The following is an 8,591-nucleotide window of genomic DNA, read 5'->3' as shown; positions in this document are numbered from 1 at the left end:
ACAAAGCACTTGCAACTATGACATCATGTCACTCATGCTAGGAATTAAACTTAACGCGATCGTTTATAAGCGACCTCCACTACATGTGAATATAAGTTTGTAACGATTATGTGAAACTTCCTTATATTCTAGCAACAGATTTATGCATGTCAATTAAGTGTCGACCCTTAATTAACAAATACATATAAGTTATCAATCAAATAGTTAAGCCAATTGCATTCACGATTCAAGAGTTCATAACTGGAATTTATCAAATTATATTGCACACATAATCATGGCTTTGAAATCACCCCTAGCCAATAGGGGTTTAGCCACTCATATTTACAACAAAACGAAAGGAAATGAATTTAAACATTAGAAACAAAAGAAAGAAAACACCTAAACGCTCCAACGATCCAAGTTAGACAGCAAGCACGTCCAAGCACTTTCCTTCCCTTCCTTTGCTACAGCACAAGGTGTTGGTGAGTGTTTGAAGGTTTGTTTGTATGGAGGAATGGATGTGAAGATGAATGGATGTGTTTGGATGAAGGTTGTGTTGAAATGGGAGTGAATGATCTCACCAAGTATGAACTAAATTTATGTTACACACACTTCCTTTTATAGAGGAAGTGCATGGCAATGGAGGGGAACATGGAGTGGTGTAACAATTGAGTGCAATGATGCAATGTAATGATGCATGAAATCTGAAATGATGGAGGGAACAAGGAATGGTGTAGCAATTGAGTACAATGATTCAATGTAATGATGCATGAAATCTGAAATGATTGAGGGAACAAGGAATGGTGTAGCAATTGAGTGCAATGATTCAATGTAATGATGCATGAAATCTGAAATGATGGAGGGAACAAGGAATGGTGTAGCAATTGAGTGCAATGATTCAATGTAATGATGCATGAAATCTGAAATGATGGAGGGGACAATGGTGATTATGCATGGCATGGGTGGAAAGGTGAGTAAGTGGTGAATCGATGAGTGCAAAGAGGTTAAAGGATATTGTGCACATGGTAGACAAAGGAAAGGAAGTGGAATGATGCAACAAATGAGTCAATGGAGGGAACATGGATGATGATGCCCAGCATAGAAATCTAAAGGGAGTGCAATGGTGGTGCACGGCAATGATGGAAAGGTGAATGGTGGAGTGACACCCCTTTGTGGCTGAGCTCTTTGTCCTTTTTACATTAATTCTTCTTTCTCTTTAACACATTCCTAGCCTCTTTAGTCTTCAATTGCGTCCATCCACCTTGCTCCATGCATGTGCTATTCATTATAAGCCCAAAACTGCTCCAAAATGCACCAAAATGCATCTTATTTCTTTATAAGGCCTATAGACCTACAAACACACGAAAATAGCTTAAAATACATAATTAACTAAGAAATAACAACATAAATGCATGAGAACAAGCTAACTCGGTCACATAAATATGCTCCTATCAAATTTCCCCACACTTAGCTTTTACTAGTCCTCGAGCAAAACAAAACAAACGAAACAAACAAAACACAACCTAGATCTTCCAACATTTGCCTCAGGGATTTTTAATGAAACATGACATGTTAAAAATCATCATTCCCATAGATTTTGGTCATCTTTACACTTGAGCATGTACTTAATCACAGTCACCACTTACTAGTTCACAATTAACCAATTAAAACAATATTTTGAATGTAGTAACATGCCTTAGAGAATTTGCTCAATTCCTTACAAGATACTCTCTATTTTCACACACATTTTCTGACTACACACCCTACACTAGTATATGTGAGAAGATTGATGTAAACACGAAAGACTAGGAGTCACATATGTTATAACAAAGAAAGCAATTTTCTGGAGTTATTAAGCATGTTTAGATATGATCTCATGAATGGAATGCTACTGCTTAGATGCGAGAACCAATGACACCATATGCTCATACCAATTTCGAACTCCACAAATTGAAACACACAACACTCAAGATTGAAGTCAAAGGTTGTAACAGGACTTGGGGGTAATGGCTAATAAAGAAAGGATAGGACTAACAAACGTTCTTAAAGCGATAGCAAGCAAAGCAATGAAATAGACACTTGGAATTTACATTAGAATGCAGAATCAACTTTTAAATACAAAGGGAAGATTCATGCAACACTTAGGGCTCTTTTTCATACTCTTTTCAATTCTTTTTTTTTCTTTTCACTCTTTTTTTTTTCTTTTCTACCTGTGCCTTATTAAGGACTTTGGCGCACACACACACACACAAGAATCATTTCCCCCACACTTGCTTTCTGCAATACATTGATAAAAAAGACTTCATTTTAAGTTATGCTTTACTATGCTTCAAGAATAAGGGTATGGATGGTCCTAAAACTAGGCTAGGTAAGGATAGTGTGGGTTAACAAAGAACAGAGGCTTAACAAGGTTCAACGGGGTTAAACTTAAACACATAATGAAATAAGGGCACGGCAATTTGGCTTTGGTGGTCACTACACAACTTCATCTTGAATATGTGTTCTGCAAATCAATAGCATGCTTTGAATGAAATAGGCATGAGTTCTAGCATTTGGAACTAAATGATGACACGCCTTCTAAGTAGCAACCAAGTAAAGAATAATGAGATCATGCAACGACTTTAGAAAACAATGGTGCACAGATTATTAACTCTCCAAATAAACGTTTAGGCTCAAGTCTCACAAGGTTGTAGCGTTCATTTGAGTTCCTTCCTTCATGCATGTTACAAAAACTAATTTTTCCTTTATGATTGCATGTGAATTCATAAATTATAACCACAACCAAGCATACACCAAAGAGTAAATCAAATTTTCATCCATGTTTATAACTCTCTTTAATAGTCATGTAATTAAAAACCAAATCCTCATAATTGTGTTGAAAGGTACCCTAAGACACAAATAAACACACAAAAATAACTATTTTTGGGTTTTTCAAAACAATTTTTCAAAATTTTATGAGATTTTTGAATTTTTATGTCAAAACACACTAAAACACTCCAAAACAGCTTAAAAATACTTATAAACAGCAAGGAACAATACTAGAAGTAATGGGTGATAAACTCCTATGAATTTTATGCAAAACAACTTGGTTACCCCCCCCCCACACTTAAATCAAACATTGTCCTCAATGTTTCAAGCATAAACTCACACAAAAACAAGCAAACAAACAAACAACGAATAAACATGACAAGTATAGCAAAGTAAAAACCAGACAGAGTAAAGTTTAAGAACGCAAATCTGGTTTTGGAGATAGATGATCTTGTTGACTTTCCACAGCTTTGATCTTGAACTGGTTTGGAATTCTAAGTGAGGAATATTAGAGTTCCTTGGTTGTGCAGTCTGCATTCTTCTCTGCTTGTTTCTTCTGCATGGCAGGCAGGCACGAGGTAGAGGTGATGGTCTGTTTCTTTCTTCAATCTTTCCAAGTGCCCACCATTTTCTTTCTTTCTCCTTGTCCCTAGCTGAGGATGAATTAGCACATTGTCTCCACATGCTTCGAGGTATCATTTTCACTTCCCTTATCTGTTCCCCAGGTAGATGTGGTAAACGAAGAGGAAGCATAAGATGTTGAAGATGAGTACTCAAGAGCAAGGCTAGGTAAGCAATCAGGAAGGGGTTCCAGGCAGTCGGTTCTAGATCGGAAGATTGATACCAAGTGCTGGCTGATTGCTCTCTTTCTCCTTGTCCCGCAGATAAAAACAACGACAAGGAGAAGGACAGGGAGAAAGCATGATATGAGATACTCTTGCTTTCAACCTTCATGATATGAAATACTTTCGCTTTGGATGAGTTGTTTGCAAAGGTACCCCAAGGAATAAGGAACACTGAGTGACTCGAGAGGCTTCGTTGGGAAGGCATTCTCAGAGATGAAGAAAGGTTATGTATGTCTGCCTTGCAATGGAGGGTGAAGGTTGACATTTATAGGAATTAATAACTGGTACTATTTTTTCACTCTTGTCGGCAACCGTTGGATGATTTAACAGTAAACTTCACGTGCCTTCTACTTCACAAGAAATCTTCAACAGATTGCCCGTAATTTTCGCAAGGCTGAGTGTGCATGTGACAGGCACTGACACGTCTGGAAAAGCAAGTGCCTCTTCGATATCTGGAATAGGCGCTTCGACAAATTGCCCATGATTTTCGCAAAGCTGAGTGTGCATGTGACAGGAGCTGACACTTCTGGAAAAGCAAGTGCCTCTTCGATATTTGGAATCGGTGCTTCGACAAACTGCCCGTGATTTACGCAAAGCTGAGTGTGCATATGACAGATGCTGACACGTCTGGAAAAGTAGATGCCTCTCCGATTTCTGAGCTTACCTCTTCAAGTTCTGAGTTTGCCTCTTCGAGTTCTGAGCTCCGTCGAGTGCAGAGGTTACATGTGACAAGTGCAGACAAATCTAGAAAAGAAGATTGGCCCATGGTTTCTGAGCAAGCCCAGTTTTTTGAGAAAGCTAGTGCCTCTTCGATTTTTGAATTGGCCTCTTCGATTTCTGAGCTCGCCTCTTCGATCTTTGAAATCTCGTCGAGTGCTGGTTTTTATAGAGGCGCGCAGTACGTTTCAGAGCACACTTGAATTTCTGCCCGTAGAAACTCCCTTCTTGCACTTTTACGATCTTGACTTGTCCGACCTCTTCTTTCATTAACACCTTTGAAAATGTCTGGCCCCTCTGACCGTCGTTTTGACCTAAACCTTGGTGAAGAGGCAGCCATGCCTTCTCCAGACAACATATGGCGCCCATCCTTCATATCCCTTACTGGTCCTCTTACCATTGGGGATTCGGTGATGAAGAATGATATGACCACTGCGGTGGTGGCCCGGAACCTTGTCACTCCCAAAGATAACGGACTACTTTCCAAACGGTCTGATGAGTTGGCTGTTAAAGATTATCTGGCTCTCAGTGTGTAGTGTGCAGGTTCTGTGTCTAATATGGCCCAACGCCTATTTGCTCGAACCCGTCAAGTTGAATCATTGGCGGCTGAAGTGATGAGTCTCAAACAGGAGATTAGAGGGTTCAAGCATGAGAATAAACAGTTGCACAAGCTCGCACATAACTATGCTACAAACATGAAGAGGAAGATTGACCAAATGCAGGAATCTGATGGTCAAATTTTACTTGATCATCAGAGGTTTGTGGGTTTGTTCCAACAGCATTTGCCTTCGTCTTCTTAGGCTGTACCGCGTAATGAAGCTCCAAATGATCAACCTCCGATGCCTCCTCCTTCTGGGGCTTCGCCGACTACTGAGACTTCTCCTAAGAAGCCTTTGTGAAGGCTTCCTTTTGTATTTTCTGCTTAATGTTCATTTTTCTTTTTCATGAAAATGAATGTAAAAATACCTTGCATATCTGTCAATGTTTCAAAAATAAACCCACACCAAAAACAAATTAAACAAGCAACAAATAAAAATGACAATCATGGCAAAATAAAACTGCAGAAAAGGGAAAGTTTTTAGAAACACAAAACTGATTGTGGAGCGATTCAAAAATCTTCCTCATTTGAATACATGGGTTGCCTCCCAAGAAGCGTTTGCTTTAACGTCTTCCAGCAGGACAAAACTTCCTTCTAAACTTGGATAGGGCCCATAGCATGGAATTGATCCTTGAATGAAAGGTGATACTTGATGTGATCCGGCAATGGTTTAAATTCTAGTTTAGGTGCCTGAATCATCAAAATCAGCAAGTTAGTATATAATAAAATCGAAGTTGGAGAAGATGGCTTACTTGCTTGCTCCAACACAAACTCAATTACGAACACCACATCTTTGAAGGTTGTAGGGATATAGGACTTGGCCAGATTTGGTGTTTTAAGAGTTATGACATTTCCCCTGTCATAAAATCCAACTTCTTTGGGAATTTTCGTCTCAATTGTATCTTCTTTGATGAATTCTAGACATTCCCCATCCACTTCTTGCTCTTGATTCTTTGGAAAGGTTTCGAAGATGCCTTTCTCACCCTCTTCTTCCTTGGATTGCATGATCTTGCAAGGAATAAGGACATTTGGTGAAACGGGGTCAAGACGAATTGAATTTAGGCTTACCTTGGTTGTAGTGGACGACATAGAGGGCATATGGGGCTACGGCAATGGTGGTTCTTCCCTTGCCATGGCCTTGTTATTCTCCTCTTCTTCGAGCAGCAGATGTTCATCCATGTTTTGGCTTGGTTTAGATGTCTTGGGTTCACCTCCAACCTCCATAGCACTTCCCAAAGTGATAGTATCTTGGATTTCAAAATCTTCCTTCAAATTTTCAATAGTTGAGTTGGAGAGTTCACTTTGCTCTTGAATTTGTGCCATGAACTCCATAATCTCTCCAAATTGATTTTTCAATTCACTCATCTCCTTAGCTTGATTGAGCATTGTTTCATTTTGATTTTGTTGCCCCTGCACCAAAGAGGTTAGTAATTGAAAATTTTGATCACTATCCGTGGACATACTTGAATTTGATTGGAATTGTTGTAGGGGAAGCTGTGGTGGCTGCATAGGTGTTAAATAAAACTCCTCATATTGCTGCCAATATCCATTTTGTTGAGTCTCCTTGGTTTGATTTTGTGAGCCCTGCACCAAAGAATTTATTTCATCAAAAATTCAATCATAATCTATTGACGAACCTGAGTTTGATTGAGCATATTGTATATGAGGTTGTGATGGCTGCATAGGTCTTGAATGGAACTCCTCTTCTTGCTGCCAATATCCATCTTGTTGGAATTGTTGAGGTTCTATGTAATCTGAATAATCTCTCAAATCCGAATTGTAAACGTTGGAAAATATGTTGTCCCATGATTGGCTATGGCCTTGATAACCCCAAGCATCTTCATTTGCAGTGAATTGAGAATATTGCTGAGTTGGATATCCTTGCCCATAGGACACACCACATGTAGGGACACTTTGCATTGTGGTCCTTTCGGCATATTGTGACAATTGAGAAGTAAGTTCCGCCAATTGAGCTTGAATGGTAGCAAAATCCATGTTTTACTTCTCTAGTACCTGAAATCAAGGAAACAAAACTAAATCAAATATCAAAAATAAAACAAAAAAAAAATAGTAAGAAACAAAGTCAGTAACTAAAAACAAAAGACACGAAAATAAACAAAAAGAAATAACAAGGGATTAGCAAAGTTGCTAATCCCCGGCAACGGCGTCAAAAACTTGATGCGAAAATTAACTTAACACACAAATTTAACCCTCTTTTGACAATTGTAGTATAAATATAAGTAGGGATCGTTCTGGACCGGAGATTAGGAGGGCTTGCTAATAACCTCTAAACTGACTCAAAAACATAAAACTAAACTTAAAAACACTTAACAAGACTCACAAGACTCAAAGCAAACTTAAAATACTCAAAACAGCTTAAAACAACTAAATAAACTTAAATTAGACACTAGGAATGACTTTGGACAAAAATTGACTTTTACTTGAATCAAAACATTTAAAAACACAAATTAAAACAGATTCTAACTAATTAGACACACTAAAGTAAAGGGGGATTGAGTTTTGGACGAAGTTGAAACAAATAAACAAGTATGAAAAACTAGACAGATTGTAAAACAAATTTGAGAAATAAGATGATGGATGTGATAGCTAGAGGCTTTTTCTCCACACATGACATGTATGCAAATAACTTGATTTCCAGTTACTACTTCATTGAATTATGAACGACAATGCCCCAAATTAACTGTGACATCACTAGTTAACCCTCAGATTTTCCTTATTTTATTGGATTGGATGACATCATTCGACAACCCAAAACATTCTTTAAAAGTTCCCTACATGACATCATAATAGAGATACAATCAAAGATCATTACGTTTAATGAAAATCTTAAGCATTGACAAAGCACTTGCAACTATGACATCATGTCACTCATGCTAGGAATTAAACTAAACGCGATCGTTTATAAGCGACCTCCACTACATGTGAATATAAGTTTGTAACGATTATGTGAAACTTCCTTATATTCTAGCAACGGATTTATGCATGTTAATTAAGTATCGACCCTTAATTAACAAATACAAATAAGTTATCAATCAAATAGTTAAGCCAATTGCATTCACGATTCAAGAGTTCATAACTGGAATTTATCAAATTATATTGCACACATAATCATGGCTTTGAAATCACCCCTAGCCAAGAGGGGTTTAGCCACTCATATTTACAACAAAACAAAAGGAAATGAATTTAAACATTAGAAACAAAAGAAAGAAAACACCTAAACGCTCCAACGATCCAAGTTGGACAGCAAGCACGTCCAAGCACTTTCCTTCCCTTCCTTTGCTACGGCACAAGGTGTTGGTGAGTGTTTGAAGGTTTGTTTGTATGGAGGAATGGATGTGAAGATGAATGGATGTGTTTGGATGAAGGTTGTGTTGAAATGGGAGTGAATGATCTCACCAAGTATGAATTAAATTTATGTTACACACACTTCCTTTTATAGAGGAAGTGCATGGAAATAGAGGGGAACATGGAGTGGTGTAGCAATTGAGTGCAATAATGCAATGTAATGATGCATGAAATCTGAAATGATGGAGGGAACAAGGAATGGTGTAGCGATTGAGTGCAATGATTCAATGTAATGATGCATGAAATCTGAAATGATTGAGGGAACAAGGAATGGTGTA

The 8,591-nt window shown here is 38.1% G+C and overlaps 1 long non-coding RNA gene across 1 annotated transcript; it reads right to left on the bottom strand.

Annotated features, from left to right (window-relative positions):
* Positions 1–218: 218 nt before the first annotated feature.
* Positions 219–8,363, bottom strand: LOC126595729 (uncharacterized). The gene is made up of 2 exons (XR_007613668.1): positions 8,183–8,363; positions 219–378 (listed from the first exon to the last, which is right to left on the bottom strand). It is a non-coding gene; the product is annotated as an uncharacterized LOC126595729 (long non-coding RNA).
* Positions 8,364–8,591: the final 228 nt, after the last annotated feature.

Source organism: Malus sylvestris, chromosome 13 (assembly GCF_916048215.2).
Source record: "Malus sylvestris chromosome 13, drMalSylv7.2, whole genome shotgun sequence".
In the NCBI taxonomy this organism is placed as follows: Eukaryota; Viridiplantae; Streptophyta; class Magnoliopsida; order Rosales; family Rosaceae; genus Malus; species Malus sylvestris.
This window is presented reverse-complemented; position numbering and strand designations above follow the sequence as displayed.